General features: G+C 46.7%; 1 pseudogene; it reads left to right on the top strand.

Annotated features, from left to right (window-relative positions):
• The first annotated feature begins 1,086 nt into the window (after window positions 1–1,086).
• Window positions 1,087–12,145, top strand: LOC149347318 (uncharacterized; annotated as a pseudogene).
• The last annotated feature ends 7,891 nt before the right edge of the window (window positions 12,146–20,036 follow it).

Here is a 20,036-nt window from a genome sequence, read left to right as displayed (position 1 = left end):
GCCTAAAGAAGTGCAAGCAGCGACGTTACTTGTAACGATTGGAGAAGACGGCAGGAAAACTTATACCACTTTCAAATTCGACGGGGAAGAGGACAAGAACGACGTAGACATTTTGCTTAAAAAGTTTGAGGAATTCTACAAACCAGATACGAATCTGACATTCCATGAGTTCCGCTTCGGATCAAGAGATCAAAAACAAGGGGAACCTTTTAACGACTGGCTGACAGACCTAAAGCTGCTAGCAAAAAACTGCGAGTTCGGAGACTTGGAAGACCGCTTGCGCCGCAACAGGATAATCCTGGGAGTTCAAGACAAAGGTTTACAGCAAAAGCTTATTGCCGAAAACCTGTCGTATGAGAAGACAGTTACAATATCCCGAGCCCACGAACAAGGAAAGGGGCAGTTTAAGGAAATCAGTGACGGCACCGAAACAGCAGGCGACGCAGTAGTCCAGGCGGTCGGGCCGCGAAAACGGCCTTGTAGTCATTGTGGTTATCTCACTCACCGTGGCGTGATGTGCCCGCCTCAAGGGAAAGTGTGCACGAATTGCGGTGGGCGTAATCACTTCGCTCAAGCATGCAAAGCACTGGCGCCCCGCATGACAGAGGTTCGAAAAAGGAACTGCGCCAACTGCAAGACGACGATGACAGCGATTTCCTTTTGCGAACTGACCGTCGGTGCCCTAGCCTCAGACCATTGGAGCGCGACAGTTTACATCGAAGGACGCCCATGCACGTGCGAGCTGGACACAGGAGCTAACTGCTGTGTAATTTCAAGCAAGGATGTCGACAAACTGCCAGCAAACCGCACCAAGAATGTCGCGTAACGTTACCAGCGTTCTTCGGCCATAAAACTCTGGCCAAAAGAAAAATTAGGCTGCATTTGCGCGCAAACGACAAAATGCAAGAAGAGACGTTTTTCGTGGTCGACCAAAACGTGCCCGTGACTCTCAGTGGATCAGTGGCTGAACGCCTGGGTTTTACTTGTCGCGTGCAAAATGTGCACGCCGACCCATTGCACCCAGCAGCGCAATCGTTTGAAGGTGTTTTCAGTGGACTGGGGCAGTTAAAAGACATTGATTACGCGATGAAGCTAAAGCCCGGATCCGTGGGAGTGGTCGTGCCGGCGAGGAGAGTTCCGGTGGCCCTCCGAGCTCCATCGCATGGAAGAGCAAGGAGTCATATCCAAGGTAAATGAGCCAACAGAATGGTCCAGTCATATGGTCACGGTGCTTAAGAAAGAAAAAGTGCGCATCTTCCTAGACCCCACAGCACTAAACAAAGCTTTGCTACGAGAGAACTACCCCATGCCGACCCTTGAAGATGTTGTGCCTAGGCTTGCCGGAGCAAAGTTCTTTACAACTCTAGACGCAGCTTCAGGATTCCGGCAAATCATACTAACTAACGCAAGTTCGAAGCTATGCACAATGAGCACACCTTACGGACGATATCGCTTCCTGCGCATGCCTTTCGGAATTGCCTCAGCCCCGGAAGTGTTTCAGGCAGCGATGCATCGCGTGCTAGAAGGTTTGCCAAACTTAGCAGTAGTAATGGATGACATCCTATTATGGGGCAAGACAAAAGAAGAGCACGACTGCCACTTCTTTTAACACGCTGTCGCGAACATAATTTGAAATTGAACTTGAAGAAATTTTCATTTTTCCAGACCGACGTACGCTACCTGGGACACGTGCTCACTGTGGACGGCCTGCGAGTAGACCCACAACGCGTGCAAGATATTCTGGAAATGCCAGCACCAAAGAATAGTAAGGAACTGCAAATTTTTCTTTGCAGAATAAATTTTGTGCAACGTTTCACCCCTAACATGTCTGTAGTGACCGTCCCTCTTCGGTCTTTGCTGCGCAAAGAAATTGCATGGGTATGGACGGAAAAGCAGCAAGAAAGCTTCGAAAAGTTGCGCCAGGCCCTGATAACGGCCCCGATCCTTCGTTTTTTTGACCCCAAGAAAGCAGTTACCTTATCCGTTGACGCAAGTCAGTTCGGGGTAGGCGCAGACCTGGGGCCCGATTCTCGATATTCGCCAATCCGCCATGAGCGGGGCGTACCCGTGACGTGTGAATCGGGGCGGTCCGAAAATGCGTAACAGCAGAATGTAATGACGACATTGAAGAATAAAGAAAAAAGTATGACAAAAAATAAACGGTGTCGTCTGCTACTTGGCGCCAAGTACAAAAAACACCGCCGAGTTGCGGCGCGAAGGGGAGTTAGCAAAGTAGCGCCGTAGAGATGGACGGTGAATTGCGTTGCGGCGGCGGTCTCGGCGTACTCGCCGCACAGTGATGGTGCTGAATGCGACGCTAAAGACCCTGTGGCCGGTCGTCACGGAAATAAGAGTTTAGCGGTAATTGTGCTGCATGAAGCGAACGCTTATTGCCCGAAGCCATCGCGTAGCGTGTCGCGTCTCCGTACTTGTGAGATGCGATCAGCGTCACGGGGAGAGGAATTGGCGGAGAAACGGCTGGCTCTCGATCGTAATCTCAACGCGTCAGTGGCGTTGGAAAGCTTTACCTCACCGTGTCACTTCTTCAGGTGCATAGACCTTAACACTACCCTTGGTTACGTTTGCAAGCGGCCGCGCACGAAACGCGACTGCGAATCGCGTCAAGTGCAACGCTATGAGCGCGTACGTCTTATTATCAAAAGCGTCAAATGCGAAAGAAAAATAGGGAGATATTGTTTCCCGCCAGTACTTAAAGAAAAACAGACAAACCTAAAAGTCCACTGTCAACAGAAGCATGTATTTCACAGTGTTGGCGTTTCACTTAATCTCAATAGGACATGGCACTCATCTTTTGCTTTGTGAACATTAACTAAGCCTGCCTGCAAGCAGACTTCACGGACTTTATATAAAAGCACCTCACGAATGCATGGCATAGAGTGGCAGGTACATAATTTCATTCAAATAAAAAAAGGCTTTCAATAATGCTATTTGATTTCAATGTTTGAAAAGGCCCTCAATCTCGTTAATTCTGTCTAACAATGAGCACACAGCACTTACCAAGGGCATATAGGCAGGTACACCACTCGTGTGATGGAAGTACGCACCAAAATGTGAGAGGTGAAACAAAATTTGTCATGCCCATCCCTACAATTCCTTTGCTGTAGGACAACAGTAATGCATCCACAGCAGCACCAGGCAGCTCCTTTCAATGCAGCAAGATTCCTTGTAAGAGGGCAATGTGTGATGTCAAGAAAGGTGAAGTCGGCTGGAAAAAGATATCTTCACATATGCTACTCAACATTGGGGAACGGGACGAATATAGAGGGGGATAATGAAGGTGGAGTGTGATGCCACATCACAAACAGGTAATGCAGTGTGCAAGACACTTGCTTTATTTGCTTCATGCAAGTTATCGGTTTGGTTTATTGGGGTTTAACGTCCCAAAGCGACTCAGGCTATGAGAGACGCCGTTGTGAAGGGCTCCGGAAATTTCGACCACCTGGGGTTCTTTAACGTGCATGCAAGTTATTATCATATCATGGACATACACGCGTATTATCTAGTGCGCATGTCATATTAAGCCTGAACATGGCTCTGGGTCAGGTCAAGGAGCTGAAGGATAATAAAAACAACGGTGAGTTAAGAAGGAAGAACAGCAACACAACAAGAAAAGCACAAGCATGCACAGCAGCAAGATAACACACAAAGGGGGCAATAAATGCAAGGCTAACATGACCCACAGTATTTGAGGGAGGCAGCATCACAGACAAGCAGTGGTATTCTAGCAAAAGGTCTCTTAATGCAGCATGATAACATTGGATGATGTGGATTGGTTTTGGCAAGCCCTGTGCACGCCACGAGCAATCTACAAGAGGCCTCAGTCATGTTTCTAGCCTGATGTGCAAGTGCATGACTTTCCCTCTGTGCACACTCCTGACCACATACATATTTAACGAATTGGAAAAACAGCGCAATCAAAGACGAGACACAAGAGAAGGACAAAACACCAGCGCTGATACATATCAGGGCCATTGTTGGTTTTCTTTGAGTGGTGGATCACAATGCCGTTAGGCAACATTTACTCCATACACTGATGCAATAAAGACCCTGCGATGCCACTATTGCGCACTGCAGGAGAGTAATGCTCAATGAAATGCGTTCACTCTCAAAGTACCTTCCTTTACTGTGAACTAAAATAGACAACCCGCTATGTACACTCAAAATATGATATCTACAGTTCAGTGAAGGGCACCATACCAGATGTAGGTGCTGAAATGTCGGCAAATGTCTGAAAGGACACTGAGGACTAATCGAAGTTGCTCTGCAACAATAGATTACCACATTCCAATAACAAAGGGCCTACCTGTACTGAGAACAAAGCTTGTGTACAGCTCAGAGATTATTTGTTCAAAGAAGCAGTTCAAAATTACCATGGTGAAGTGCGTTGGCAGGAAGGCTATTACAGCCCTTGGTTGGTAATAACTTTATTAGTCCCACTTCAGTGGATCAGGTGAGGGTTAGTGAAGGGGCGTTGAAGAGGTCGGCGACGGCCCTCAGGCCACTTTAGGTGACCAGGCACTGTTTGGCTGCAGCAACCTTCAAGGCCCAGGCCATGATGCAAAGCTGAAGCTCTGCCTGTGAGCTGCGCAGAGAAGCCTCCCATCACTCCTGTGATTCCACCCCTTGGAAAGGAGCTTTCGGTTTGTTTGGGCAAGCCTGATATGAGCGTTTAAAATCCGCTCTGGTGCTCGAGCATAAGTGACAGGTTGGAGATTTCTCCCCTCTATGTATGTATTACACTCCACTGCATGAAAAAAAAAAACAGAACACTTAAAATGCCTAGTGGTGTGTGCACATGGAGGGTAAATTGTTTTTTTGAGCATGATTAAGGCAGCCTGAAAAATGGTAAGCAAGTCTGATTCAGAGTTTCCACGAGGAGAGTGTTAAATAAATGAACAGAAGCTATTCACCAATATAATGATAGAACAGGTTGCAAAATGTTGATGAAATTGGAGTCATTGCAAGTGCCTGTGCATAAAATTTAAGCTCCCTGAAAAATTACCGTCTTGTACAGCTTTGCTGGCTAATTTCTCTGAAAGTTCTAGCAGAAGTATGAAACCAAACCAAGTCAGGTGGAAACAGGCTGCTATTCTTTTTTCACACTATAAGAATAATTTTTTTTTCTGACTACCACCAGGTAATATTATTAGTGCTGTATGGTATGTGATGGCATCGCAATTAGTGCTAAGAAGTTATTGGGTGCCATGTGCAGCCAGAAAAGAAAGGTACGGAAAGCCTGCACACACCACTGTCAAGGAGAGAGGCTGCCATTCAGCAGAAAACCCAGTGTTATCCAGCCGGCATTGCGTCAAAAGACAAGCTTCACGCGTGGATGTCCACAGTGAAAGTCACTGAAAAGAGGATTTGTAATCTGAATCAAACGTCAGCACACGTCTGAAACTACTTCACTTTATAAAATAACAGATTTTACGTACAGAAAATTAATAAATTTCTTTCTGCCTTGAAACCCATGACCCCTGGATCGCCAGCCAGGCACGCTACCAACTAGACCGTGTAGGCACATTGACTTTGCTGAGGTACAAAGGGGGGGGGGGGGGAGTGATGTGTGGGTGCTGTTGGCTTAATTTGAAGCCTAGCAATGTAATTACTGCAGTGAACTAGAGATGTGCCAATTAGTGAGAAACTAATTACAATAACATTACATAGGTGAACTGCAGTGTGGAAGAGTTCAAAGACAAGAATTGGGAACCTGTGCTGAGGCAACTCTGATAAATGTGTGAACATGAATGAAGAACAGTGACTGTGTGTGTGAAGAGAAACCGCTGCAGGGAGCCATGAACACTGTTGTGTCATACCCATGAATGCTGAGCTTAAGTGTGCCCCACATATTTGGGGTGTGAGACAAGTTGCAATGCCTCTTTAGGTGTTGCAATTTGCTTAAAAGGAGTGAGGTGTCTTTTACATGCAGAGTGAAAAGTTTGTGGAAGCCATTATTGGCAAAATAATTTATTTCCATCACTGAACTTCATGCATCCTAGAATTCATTATGCAGCCTAACTGCGAATCATTACCTAGTGCAACAATACACATTGACGAATATGTCTCGTCTACAAAGATAAGAATTTTTTGGGGACAGACTCATCTTTCATAACCGTTTGACAGTGGTGTACATGCACATTAGTGTTGCCTAGTTTGCAAACTTAAGTAGCCAGCTGAAGTAGCCACCTTTGCTAAACAGAAAAATGGCAGCACGGACACTGATATGGTCCAGTCACACTAAGGGTGCAGAGGGTAAACAGGTTGTCTAGGATTTGTCTTAAAATGACCAAACAGCAACCCCAACTTATATGAATGAAAAGTGCAAGGGGATGAGGCAATGAAAATGGGATCTAACACAGTTTCACTGGGAGGACAGGTGGGCAGTGACCTTCCATTCAAGGTTGCATTCAAGGTTGATAGCCCAGCACAGAAAAAGATCTTGGACCTCAAATCCTGGAAAGAGAAAAAGATCCCGAACCTGGGAAGACCGGCTGTGTAACCCAGAAAAATCAATAGCGTTTACTACTACTACTACTATTATGATCCATTTCCAGCTAACTTATTGAACCGAATCATGCCCTTCCAGCTACAAAATGCCATTTGGAGTTCCAGAAGAGGGCAAATATGGGCTGGTTGATACGTTTTACGAATTGGAAAAACAGCGCAGTGAAAGACAACACAAAAGAAGGACAAAATGCCAGCGCTTAGAGCTTTATTATTGAAACACAAATTATGTCCAGCTGCATAATTTATACTTCCAGTTACCTTCAACTGAATTAATGTACAATTTGTAGGTTTTCGTCAGGGGTACAAATTTCAGCTAGAAGATGGGAATGGGTACACGTGTCAGAACGCTGGCCAGGCCTTGCATTTTCATCTGGGAAATTGACCGTGAAACAATTACATGACTTTTCCTTCAGGAAAAATAGGTTTGGTTTATGGTTTGGTTTATGGGGTTTAACGTCCCAAAGCGACTAAGGCTATAAGAGACGCCGTAGTGGAGGGCTCCGGAAATTTCGACCACCTGGGGTTCTTTAACGTGCACTGACATCGCACAGTACACGGGCCTCTAGAATTTCTCCTCCAAACCTTCAGGAAAAATAGTTCACTGCTGTATAACTACGTGCAGCATGTGAAAGAAGCAGTCAAAAGCAAGCAGACAGAGGCAACCAAATGCCATGAGGCAAAGCATGTTGTGATCTCATCACACAAACAGTGCCACACAAGACGTATTGCACCCTGAAGAACAGATGTTGTAAATGACTAGAGACGCAGCGACCATGCTGTATGTTGAGCATGTTGTGGACTGCTGGCTCTCAACAAACACCAAAGCAAACAATGCATTGGTGAAAGCATGTCCAGTCAACACCCAGGTGCTGGAAGGAAAACATTTTGGTGCTTTCCTGTCCTTCACTGAACTTAAGCACCAAATAAAATGTGCGTTGTGTACAAGCAGAACACGTAGGGAGGCACCACACGAAGGAAAGCACTTCTTCACAATCACCAAAGCATGTGTTGAAGCATGCACTCAGCAAGTTGACAGACGGTAGGCTGAAAACACTTGGGGCACTTCCTGACTCACACAAAACTGCAGCACCAGACAAAAATGATTTCTACTGTCATGGATATCACCAATATGGTCCTATTCAAAGAACAGCACCAAAATGATGAAGACTTCATCAGCTTCCTGGCAGTATGCTATCAAACTTGAAGCAGAGCAAATGTATGCTGATTACTAGCTACACATGACAATCACGGCAGTGAGTGCAATTCTCGAAAGCAGCTGCTGATCATGCACTTCCTGTCTGTCAGGTAGAATCCAAATGGTGTTGTGTCCTCCTCCCTGCTGTAGATGTTGGTGCTCCTTCTGTTATCACCACCTGCCAGTGGTGTCATGGTCCTGCAGCTGAGTGTGGATGAATATGTTGTGTTGCACAGTGCAAGCTCCGCTGACCTTTGCAGAGAACTCTTGACCATGGCGTACCATGACCATGACACCTTTGCAGACACCTCATGTAATCGTTCAGGAACCCGGTATCACCACCCAGCTAGGCAGCCAGTCCAGCCGAGGGGTGAGCGAAGATGAATCTGGCATCATGGCTCCCGAGCACACGAGACCCCACGGTGAGAGTAGTCCACCACATCTGCATAAGATGCAAACCATCACCTGCACATTAATCAACGCTGTGCACTGAAATCTTCCAACGAGCTAGACATTGCGTTTCCAAATATGAGAAATTGTTGAAGCCTCAAGTTCAACTATTGTCTAGTTTTACGCACAAATGTAAAATACGCTGACTGCAAAATCAATCATTAGTATCAAAACGAAGTGTTGCCAATAGCTAGAGGTACTTGATGACACATTTCCTAAACTGACGGATACAAATAATTAATACACACTTTTTATACTCAAGAAAACCACCACAGAATGCACTGCAAGGAAGGGCAGAAGTTCAACTGTTTATGACTACCATGAGTTTTTTAGTATATGCATGCTTTTTCATTTTGCACCAATTGAAATGAGGCTACCTTGACATTGCGGTCACTAAGAGAAATCCAAAGCCAGAGAACAACACTGCGTGTCACCTACACCTATCTCCACTGTCACCTGAAAAGTACAGACATGATTAATTTACATGTGGTTCTATTTACACTGTTCTTCCTTGCTCAATAAACTATATATAAATGCAGACAGATATCATTAGCCGCATGCAATCTTACTGCAGGCAAACATGCTATCCCTTCATGCCTGCCACAACACACTAAGCACGTGCTCACCAGTTTAACGATTTCCATGTGGGCAGCACATGGAGAGAGACTGCACATAAATGGGTCATGAATGGATCCCGCACAGATTCTTGTGAGCTGGAACCTTCACCGGCAGGAACACCACACCTGTAAATAAAATGTACAAGACTCATATATATTTGTTTTCCGTGTGCCCTTAGAGAAATAATTTTTTCCACCCTCCTACGGTAATTTCCACGTGACTGCTGCGTAACTGATGATGTAACACTGTTATGAAAATTTCAGCTTGAATAGCGAAATCACTTTAGTGTGCTTCATTAATAATGCTTAAGACAGGTTATAGTATTCTTTTACAATGTCACGCATTTTTTTTTTCACACTTAAGGAAACGACGCCTTTCAGCTGATTTCACCGATGCTGCCTTTCACATTCATCAACACCAAACACAAAGAAATCGATCAACGTACTAGCATGCTAGGCTTTGTTTTCTCAACTTGGCGCTGTGTGCAAAAACTGAAACACAGTATGAAAAAAGCAACGCGAAGTGCCGAAACAAATTTCGGATTCTTGTTTTAAAGTCATCTCCAGCATGCATGCGAAAGGAATGAGAATGATGCTACACACACACGGATGTCTCGTCAAGAAGCCCGACATATTCCTGGAGTTTGTTGCTCGGCCGCGCGAACACCTCTCGTGTCATCCGCTCATCACGCGAGGCAAAGCCCATCCGTTCAGCGACGTTTCACAGCTGGCGATCGTCCCTCAGAGCTCGACAGTTCGGCACTGCTTCTCGCCGCAATGCATCCTTGCATAGCCACCACATATATGCCTCGTCAGATGATTGCACAGACGAGCTGTCTAGTCAGAGACAACTCGAAAGCATCGCGGTGACCTCGAAAGTCGCTCACCTTTCCCACTTCTAGGGTTTAACAAACGACGAATGAATGCAAGGAGCAGCAAATCGCAGCGCCGGCACCGCCATTCGAGCAATTTTCGCGCTTCACTAACCGCACGGACGGATGATTTCTCACCGCGAGCGAAGGGTTTGCAACGGGAGAGCAGTTAGCGCTCCCATGCGGCTGTACGCTTAAGCCTTCACTATTAACGCTCTCGAGGGTTGCTTATTTCAGATGAGCTCTTACAACGCGATATCATTACATTGTGCAATCAAAACAAGACTTTTGTAAGCTTAGTTTTGTCTTGAAATAAATACCCGTTAAAATGCGGCTACCTAACGCCGTATAAATCAGCATTTCACTAACTCATTTGCATGATTCGGGTACCTTTCGCCGGGCGAAATGATGGCGGCGAATTTCAGCCATTTTTTGCAATGGCGGCACAACGTAAACGTGATGAAACGTCATTCTGACATCACTCCAAAATGTGTGCCTATCACATGATTTACGTGATATTGTTCCAACCAATCAGATTTTAGGAAGTTGCCATTTCCGGTGTGCAGCTATTTTCTCCGAATTGGCAAGTCGAGCGCAAGTGCTCTCGCACGGACCGCTTGTAGCTTCTTTTCCCTTCACAATCACATATATGTACCAGCCGGGCACCAAGAATAGCGCTACGAAAATGCATTTTCAATGTCACGTCAAATCGACGTCACCGCGAAAAGTGCCCGCGTAACCGACCCTGATTGACACGCCCATTGACGGCGATTGACACTTCTGACAGCCAATCAGAGAGGCAATATGGCGCCGACAGGCGAATGTGAATATCGAGAATAGGGCCCCTGATGCAAGAAGCGCACCCCGTTGCGTTTTCGTCACGGTCACTCACAGATTCCCAGCAAAGGTTTGCTCAGATAGAAAAGGAAACTCACGCGATAGTGCACGGCTGCACAAAGTTTCATGATTATCTATTTGGACAGCATGCAGTAACAGTTGACACAGACCATCGGCCACTGGAGGCCATATTCAATAAACCGCTACACCAGTGCCCGCTACGCTTGCAACGCATGCGACTGACGTTGCAACGTTACCCCATTATCGTGGCTTATAAACCTGGCAAAGAACTGTTCCTAGCAGATGCTTTATCCCGTTTTCCCAGTAAGGCATGCATGGAAGAACACGAGCAATTTCAAGTCAATGTTCTTGATTGCGTTTCAGCCTCCGAGCACTGTTTGAAAGACCTGCTTGCAGCAACCGGTGACGACACCAACCTGACAAAGCTGCGGGAATATGCAGAGACAGATTGGCCTCTTCATAAGCTCGAAGTCCCAGAGCAACTTCGGACCTACTGGGGGTACCGCGACGAGATACACGTGCAGGATGGCCTCGTGTTTCGCAGCAACAAGGTAATCATACCGGAGTCAGAAAGATTCGACGTCATCCGCCTCCTTCACGCGGCACACGCTGGAGCGGATAAAATGAAGGCAAAGGGCTAGGAACGTAATGTTCTGGCCGAACATGGCAAGCGACATTGATCAATTCTGCAAAGTCTGCAAGGTGTGTCTCAAAAATCAGCCGCAAAACGCCAAAATGCCCCTTTTAAGTCACGACGTTCCCACCCTACCCTGGCAATTAGTTGTTGGCATTGACTTGTTCTTTTACGAAGGTCGCGAATTTGCCCTCATCGTCGACTTTTACTCGTTTTTTTTCGAACTACGGGAACTTCGCACTATCACAGCAACCTCGCTGATCTCCTAGTGCTCTGATATTTTCTCGGTTCATGGCTTGCCTGTGAAGTTGAGCAGTGATAATGGACCGCCTTTTAATAGCCTTGAGTTGAAGGCTTTTCTGAACAGCCTAGGTATCGCCCAATTCACGTCCAAGCCCCTACCACTCGCGGTCTAACGGCATGACGGAAAGAGCGGTGCAGGAAGCCAAGAAGCTTCTAAAAAAAAGGTTCCCTTAAAACACCTGCATTTCAGATGGCTTTGCTTGAATGGCGCAATACACCGCGTGATGATGTGCTACAGTCCCCTGTGCAGAGGCTGATGGGACGCCAAGCACGGACTCCTCTCCCGGTGCCTACAAGCAATTTGGAGCCACAAGCTATACCCAGCAACGTGGTTCACAGCCGGCTTCGTGAGATACTCCAACGCCAAAAGACGTACTACAACCGCGGCAGCAGGTACCTGCCACCTGCGAAGCCAGGCCAGCAGGTCACCGTGTATGACACAATCAACCGGACCTGGTCTCCAGCTGTCGTCCTGAGGCCAGCTACTGAACCTCGCTCGGCGATCCTCAAAACGGAAGACGGCCGGGAAATTCGACGCACACGAGAACATCTACGACTGATGGGTCCGCAACAGGAAACCAATTCCGCCCCTCAAGAAGACCCTTGCACAGAGCCCGGCCAAGAGCTACGTCGAAGCACAAGGTTGCGACGTGAACCTTGTCGGTAGCCTCTACAGGAGCGACGCTGAACCCGGTTTGTTCGAAGAAGGGAAGATGTAGCAGAGCTGAGCAAGTCTGACGTCACTCGCTGCAGCATAATCTGCGCATGCCTGAGTACGACAGTGCACTGTATATATATATGCCATCTTATCGGGAATAAACGTTGTTCATCACCCGATGCCGGCCCGTGCACAATTGCCAATTTCCTTTCGCGCAGGATAGCGCGCATCCACTTTGGTGAAAATCAGTCTTAAGACGTACACTTGGGCAGCAAAGGCACCCCGCAGGGTTCAGTACTTTGTCCTCTTCAACGTGGCCATGATACGGCTACCGATGAGGCTGGAGGGGATAGATGGCTTGAACTTCTGCGTGTATGCGGACATCACCATGTGGATGACCCGTGGACACGAAGCGCACATCGAACGTACGCTACAGAAGGCCATAAATGAGGTCGAAAACTATGTCAGCAGTAGGGACTTGCAATGCTCGCCGCAGAAGTCTGAACTTCTTTTATATCGACCTCTGCATCAAAGACAAACTACAACCATCTCAAACATTAAATTACAAGCGCAAGGGGCGGGTATTCCTCATGTTGAAAAAATCAGAATTCTAGGCATGATTATACAAAGCAACGGGTATAACGGTGATGCAATAACTAAGATGGCGAACTGCGCGCAACAAACGCTGCGACTCATACAGCGGATTGCCGACAGGAGACACGGCATGAAAGAGCGGAATCTCCTGCGGCTGGTACAGGCGTTCGTAGTTCCCCGTATCTCGTATCCCCGTATCTCCCCCCTCCTTGATCTTAAAGTTTCAGAAAAGGAAAAGATAGATGGAATTATCAGTTGGTGCACAAAACAAGCTCTAGTATTGCCCATCCGTACATCCACTCAGCGCCTCCTAAAGCTAGGCATGCATAATACCCTGGAAGAAATTACGGAAGCAGTGAGAACGTCCCAAATCGAACGCTTAGCCGGGACCACAACCGGCAGGGCCATTCTAGAAAACCTCCTCTGAGTCGAGATAACAGAGCAACCGCTAAAGTTGACATGATTGGAGAAATTCGGGACAATAAAATTGTACCCCCGTTACCCAGTAATATGCACCCTATTCATCACTCAGTGCGCCGGGCCAAAAGGGCAGAAGCGCTAGATAAACGCTTCCGCTCGTACAAAGACGAGGACGTGGTCTACGTGGATGCCGCTGAGTATGGTAAGAACACGATGACCCTCGCGGTCGTCAATAACAAACAACTCCTCAAAATAAGTGCGTCCATTCTCTTGGATAACTCAGAGACTGCAGGGGAAGCTGCGTAGCACTGGCTTGTGTAGGCACAAAAACGAGGTACATCATCAGTGACTCCAAAGTTGCCATACTAAATTTCAGCAGGGGCCGGGCCTCTCCTCTAACGAATACAATTCTAAGCCGTCATGTCACCGGAAAATTACACTAGTCTGGACACCAGCACATACATCCCTGCCTGGTAATGAGACTAGCCCACGAGTTCGCCCGGGGCTTTTGCTTCCGGGCGGACCCGAGCGAGGTGGTCTTTACAGACAGGGATCGCATTTTGACATACGGAGAAATTACACAGCACTATCGTTTGCAACGAGCTAGCCTTCCTCCAGTGGATAGAACCTTGTCCAGATACCAAGCCAATAACTGGCGCCGGTTAGAAACTTACGCCTTTCCAAACCCGGCCCTCTGGAGTCTTATGTACCCAGGGAACTTTTCAGACAAATGCGCAGACTGCGAACTTAGGGCCACCTTGGACCACATACTATGGGAATGTCCTCAAGCCCCCAGGGATCCAGGGACGAGGTATAAACACGAACGACGAATGGGAGACCTTACTACTGAGCTCCGACCCAGCGACAAAGTGACAACTCATCGTCGTCTAGGCGGGTGGCCCTCTGGCTACCCTCTGTCTGTTGGACATTAAAAGTTTTCTTATCCTATCCTATTATCAGTTTAGGATGGCAACTGGCATACTTCAGGCGCTGTTTGAGGTGTTTGCGCCACTTACTGCTCATCCTTGACAGGCGAGTATACAGTGTAATAAGTTGTAAGGTTCTGTCGTTTCGTGGCACCATTGTTGACGAAAATTGTTTTGCGCGGGTAAATGGCTGACGCGGTGTCCTCGAGGCTGGCGAGGTGTCCTCGCCGCAGCAGTAAAATGGCACTGGTTAGTTATGTTCAGAAGAGTTACTGCATATGTTCAGTACGGCTGCGGCTTTCAGTTCTGTGTGAAGTGTGGGAAATTTTATGCTCGTTGATGTGGAGCTGAAGAACTTCGCTGCACAGGCAGAACAAAATAAGGGGACGTTTACGTGCATATAATTCACATATATTTCCAACAATTTACAGTAATAGTATATACAATAATTTGCATCTATCTGCGGCTATATACATTACAATTCTTTGTATTTATAGCCATTTACATTTATATAATTGGTGTCTATTTGCTTGCATTTGCAGGTATTTACAGTCTTAAGAAGTTTGCACTGTAGCGCAACCATTTTTGTATGCGCGAGGAGGACAAAGCATCTCGTGCGCGAGCGGAGCTCAACAACAAATGAAACAAAACACACCTAGAACCCGGGCGGAGACGCCAGTTCGTACTCCCTCATGTGTTCGGTCGCCCTCTCTTGCGGCGTCGAACGTCAACGCCGGTAGGAGAGACACTGACGCGGCGGCGAAGAAACGCTCCCTTGTGGTTCGGCCTTTACGTTGACTGCCCCTGAACACGTGCTGAAACAGACTTGATTTCCGTTTTCTCTGCGTCCTTTTCTTCAAGCGCTTTTTTTTAGTTTTGCATTGTTTTATTAGCGCCTGGTTGTAGTCAGGACCAGGCAGAACTTGCGACATGGTTTTGCAACAGCTGCAGCGCCGTGTATTTGCGAATTAAGTTCATTTTTCGCTTCTCAAAAGAAACGTAGCTGCTGGCTGCCAAGGAGAGAGAATAATCTATCTAGTTGTAAGGGTGAGAGCTTATCCTGGCAAAAGTACAGCAACGACTTGAAATCTATTGCTATCTGGTAGTTTCGAAAAATGCCTTCTCGGGAAGATTTACCATGCCTTCTTTATTTCATTCTCCAATATTCTTTACTGAACATGATTGAATCCAAAGCCAAAACAGCATAACTTATTGCTAAACACGTTTACCATCTGATTTCATAGTTCCGCCAAGTAGTTTCAATGCCTGTCCCGGAGTGTTTCAGCGTTGTAGCTAAGCTAAAAGACCGACACGATTCGACCAAGCCACCACAGCATTTCGTTTCAATGCCAACGCTGCTGCGCCGCACTCTCTGTGACTCCTTTTAAAACCAGCGCTCCACGATTACCAGCGCCATGGTGAGCAGCGCCAGAAACACTGCGCTCATTGACGCGTCCATACCTGACAGGCAGCGTGATGATCATGCGAGAGGCAGAGCTCACAAAGCCTCACGAAGGAGAGAACGCTTGAAAATTGTTTTCGTGCGCTTTCCGTCGTTTGGCTCCGCTCAGATGGTATTTTCCCTCACAGAAACACAGCAGGCTCGAAGGCTAGACGATGTGGGACGGTAGGAAAGGAGGATAGGAGAGGTCCTTGGACGGTCGGATAGGGCGTACTCTGCAGGCATTGTAAAAATAAAGGAGGCGCTGGTTCGCGTGATTGCTCGACGTCCGGACCGACTCGCGGATGCTTGGTCACGTGCCAAGATAACCGCGCGGACCATCCGCGATCCGGTCAGCTCGTCTGCTCACCCACTGCATGCGCTGCTCTGGTGGAGTCTCCACTTTGCGTTTTGGTTTTCAAGGCCAATTTGCCATCTTTGTCGAAGCGGGGGCACCAAGTATTTATTGACACACGGCAGACCGATGGGGGAGAAGCAAGTGTAATTTCACTCCACTGCATCAAGTGATTTATTGTGACGGAGACTGACCTTTCTCTGCGAAGACTGTCCCAAGCGCGCACCGCTCGGTGCCCCAACGCAAGCAACTTGCCAGGTCCCCAGTATTCAAAAGCGTTGCCACTTGACCACAACAGTCTATAGTGTTCATTCAGCGCTCTCTACACAATGCTCTAATGCGGCGCGTAGATTACCGAGCAGTGTGTAGCAGCTTGCAGTGAGTTTTCGGAAAGCGACGCTGTTCTTTACAGTAGAACGCTGTTCGTAGAGCAGTGATGTTTCGTTCGTTTTGGGTTAATTAAAATTCTAGCTGCCTTGAACGACTGGTTTATATAGCCCATTGAAAAACAAGAAAACAGTACATAGAAAACTGCTCACTCCGTCTGTTGTCCGGGCCGTCTCACAGCTGCATGCTGCTGCCTCGGAGGAGGCGTGTCTATTTCCTTTCTGGTAAAATCGCTGGAACTCTGAAAGTGCTGCAGCTGTTTTCTCTTTGCCGCAGTGCAGCCAGTGCAGTTGCGATCACGTGATTAGTAACGAAGGAGGAAGTAAAGAAAGCCTTAGGAGCAATGCAAAGAGGGAAAGCAGCTGGTGGGGATCAGGTAACAGCAGATTTGCTGAAGGACGGAGGAGAGATTGTGCTACAAAAACTAGCCACCCTGTATACGCAATGCCTTGTGACCTCGAGAGTACCAGAAGCTTGGAAGAACGCTAACATTATCTTTATTCATAAGAAAGGAGACGTCAAGGACTTGAAGAATTACAGACCGATCAGCTTATTGTCCGTTGCCTACAAGGTATTTACTAAGGTAATCGCTAATAGAATCAGGACAACCTTGGACTTTAGTCAACCAAATGATCAGGCAGGCTTTCGTAAAGGATACTCGACAATAGACCACATTCACACTATCAATCAGGTGATAGAGAAATGCTCAGAATATAACCAACCCCTATATATAGCCTTCATTGATTACGAGAAAGCATTCGACTCAGTGGAAACCTCAGCTGTCATGCAGGCATTGCGGAATCAGGGTGTGGAAGAGTGCTATGTGAAAATATTGGAATTTATTTATAACAATTGCACAGCTACTATAGTTCTCCATAAAGTCAGCAATAAAATTCCAATACGGAAAGGTGTCAGGCAGGGAGACACGATCTCGCCAATGCTCTTCACTGCCTGCTTACAGGAGGTATTCCGGGGACTGGAATGGGAAGAGTTGGGGATAAGAGTTAATGGAGAATACCTGAGTAATTTGCGATTCGCTGATGACATTGCCTTGCTAAGCCACTCAGGACAAGAACTGCAAATCATGATCAATCAGCTAGACAGGCAGAGTAGAACGGTGGGGCTAAGAATTAACATGCAGAAAACCAAAGTAATGTTCAATAGCCTTGCAAGGGAACAGCAGTTCGCAATTGGTAGCGAGGTGCTAGAAGTAGTAAGAGAATATGTCTACTTAGGTCAGGTAGTGACCGCAGATCCGGATCATGAGAGGGAAATAACAAGAAGAATAAGAATGGGGTGGAGCGCGTATGGCAGGTTCTCTCAGGTCATGAATGGTAGCTTACCAATATCCATGAAGAGAAAAGTATATAACAGCTGTATCCTACTGGTACTCACCTATGGGGCAGAAACGTGGAGGCTAACAAAGAGGGTTCAGCTTAAGTTAAGAACAACGCAGCGAGCTATGGAAAGGAAAATGATAGGTGTAACGTTAAGAGATCGGAAGAGGGCGGAGTGGGTGAGGGAACAAACGCGGGTTAATGACATCCTAGTTGAAATCAAGAGGAAGAAGTGGGCTTGGGCAGGGCATGTAATGCGAAGGCAAGATAACCGCTGGTCCTTAAGGGTAACGGAGTGGATTCCAAGAGAAAGCAAACGTAGCAGGGGACGGCAGAAAGTTAGGTGGGCGGATGAGATTCAGAAGTTTGCGGGGATACAGTGGCGGCAACTAGCAAATGACAGGGTTAATTGGAGAGACATGGAAGAGGCCTTTGCCCTGCAGTGGGTGTAGTCAGGCTGATGATGATGATGATTAGATGCCGCCATGGATGGTGCATTCGCTCTTGGAGCCGACGTTCGTTTGGCCGTCGTTTTTTACGAAGTATAGCTGGTTGAGTATCACGTCTGTGTGGGCGTCTGCGTGCGTGCGCGGGTGTGTGCGTGTGTCTGTGACAGCTATATGTTCTCGGAGACGTTGCTTTACGAGATACTTTTTCCTCTGCAGGTTATATTGCTTAATGCGCCTTTAATAAAAAAAGAAACAACGTGTCGAGTTTAACGTCCTGAAGCGACACGTCAGCTATGAGGGACGCCGAGGTGGACGGCTTTGCGAAAATTTAGACCATCTGGTGTCATTTAAAGCGTACTGATACCGCGCTGCACACTGGCTTCTTTGTATTTCGCCTCCATCGAAATATGGTCACAGCGCGTCCGCATGATATATAAGACTCGTCATCTACTGGAGTGGACGGTATCAACGCCAAAGTGCTGAAAAATACTAAACATACGTGTAGCCTTTTCTTATCGCTCATATTCCAGGAACCTGAACACCGGTTCGATTCCACGTGACTGGCAGGTGGGCAAGGTCATCCCAGTCTTCAAGAAAGGAAGCCGTTCATCGCCGAGTAACTACCGTCCGATTTCCATAACAAGCGTTTCTTGCAAAATAATGGAGCATGTTTTATACTCGCATATTGCTAACTTCCTATCGTCCGTTCATTTTTTTCACACAAGCCAGCATGGTTTTCGCAAAAATCATTCCTGCGACACCCAACTGGCACTCTTCCTGCACGACCTACATTTAAACCTTGATCGTAATATCCCGACTGATGCAATGTCTTTAGACTTCGAAAAAGAGTTCGATAAAGTCCCCCTAAAGAGACCGATAAGGTCTCTTACTAAAGTTATCGCGCCTTAATATTCATCCATGTGTTCTGAAGTGGATTCGATGGTTCTTATCAAAACCGTCAGCAGTTCGTATATGCCAATTCACACTCTTCATCCTTAACACCTGTTCTCTCCGGGGCTCTCCTTTTCTTGATATATATCAATGACCTACCGTGTAACATTTCTTCTCATATCCGACTGCCGATGACTGTGTCGTTTACCGAGGAATTACTAACTCCGCCGTCCATTTCGCATTACAAACTGACCTTATTCGCATACAGGACCATGGTAATGTCCATTAATGTACGTAGTGCCTAATTATAATATTAATAACCTGCAGATTGGAACATCCGAATCATTCAAATATCTTGGTGTGCACATCTCGCGTGACCTACCTTGGACCCACAATAATCTTACTAACGCCCTCGAATTGGTTCATTCTAATACACACGATTCTTATTATTCCTCAGCACGAAAAGCTCGAAACAACTTGCCCCCCATGCTTATTTATCCATGATAACCCTTGCATAAAAAGAGCCCACCGCATCGCCCGGTTTTTTTTTTACCATTGCTTGCCAGATACCGTCCACTACCTCATGTAATGTCTCAAAAATAAAAAAAGACGCATGCACTTCAGCCGTCATCGCCTGTATAGCTGTGTGGTATTCTACCACCTTGAATGAGAATTACTAAGTGCTCACTATTAAGGTAGAAGTATTTCTTTGCATGCTAAATATAAATCTTCACAGTTAAGTTAGTATGTTAAGCATTTGGCCCCAATGACTCAGGCAATCAGTAGCAAAAAAATAACGACCAGAACAGGAAGGAACTAGGGCTTTCCATCTCACGTCTGGAAAGCTCTTTCCGTGTGAAGCAGGCCAGTCATTAATTTAAGAATACAAAACGGCAAAACGGTTCGCACCCAACCGAACCGGCAAAGCTGGTTGAAAATTGCCGTAAACGTAAAGTGGAAACGTGCCAATATAACACACAAAAAACAGAAATTGTGCTCAATATTCCTTTATTTACAAATAAATTATATACATGACTAGATGGACGATCAGATGGACATGGACGATTTACATGATTAGATGGGGATGGCTTTTCACAGGGTTGAGGGGAACGAAGCTCGGT

Source organism: Amblyomma mixtum, chromosome 4 (genome assembly GCF_055824585.1).
Source record: "Amblyomma mixtum isolate Tamu chromosome 4, ASM5582458v1, whole genome shotgun sequence".
Lineage (NCBI taxonomy): Eukaryota > Metazoa > Arthropoda > Arachnida > Ixodida > Ixodidae > Amblyomma > Amblyomma mixtum.
Note: the sequence above shows the minus strand (reverse complement) of the source record. Positions and strands in the feature narration are given on the sequence as shown.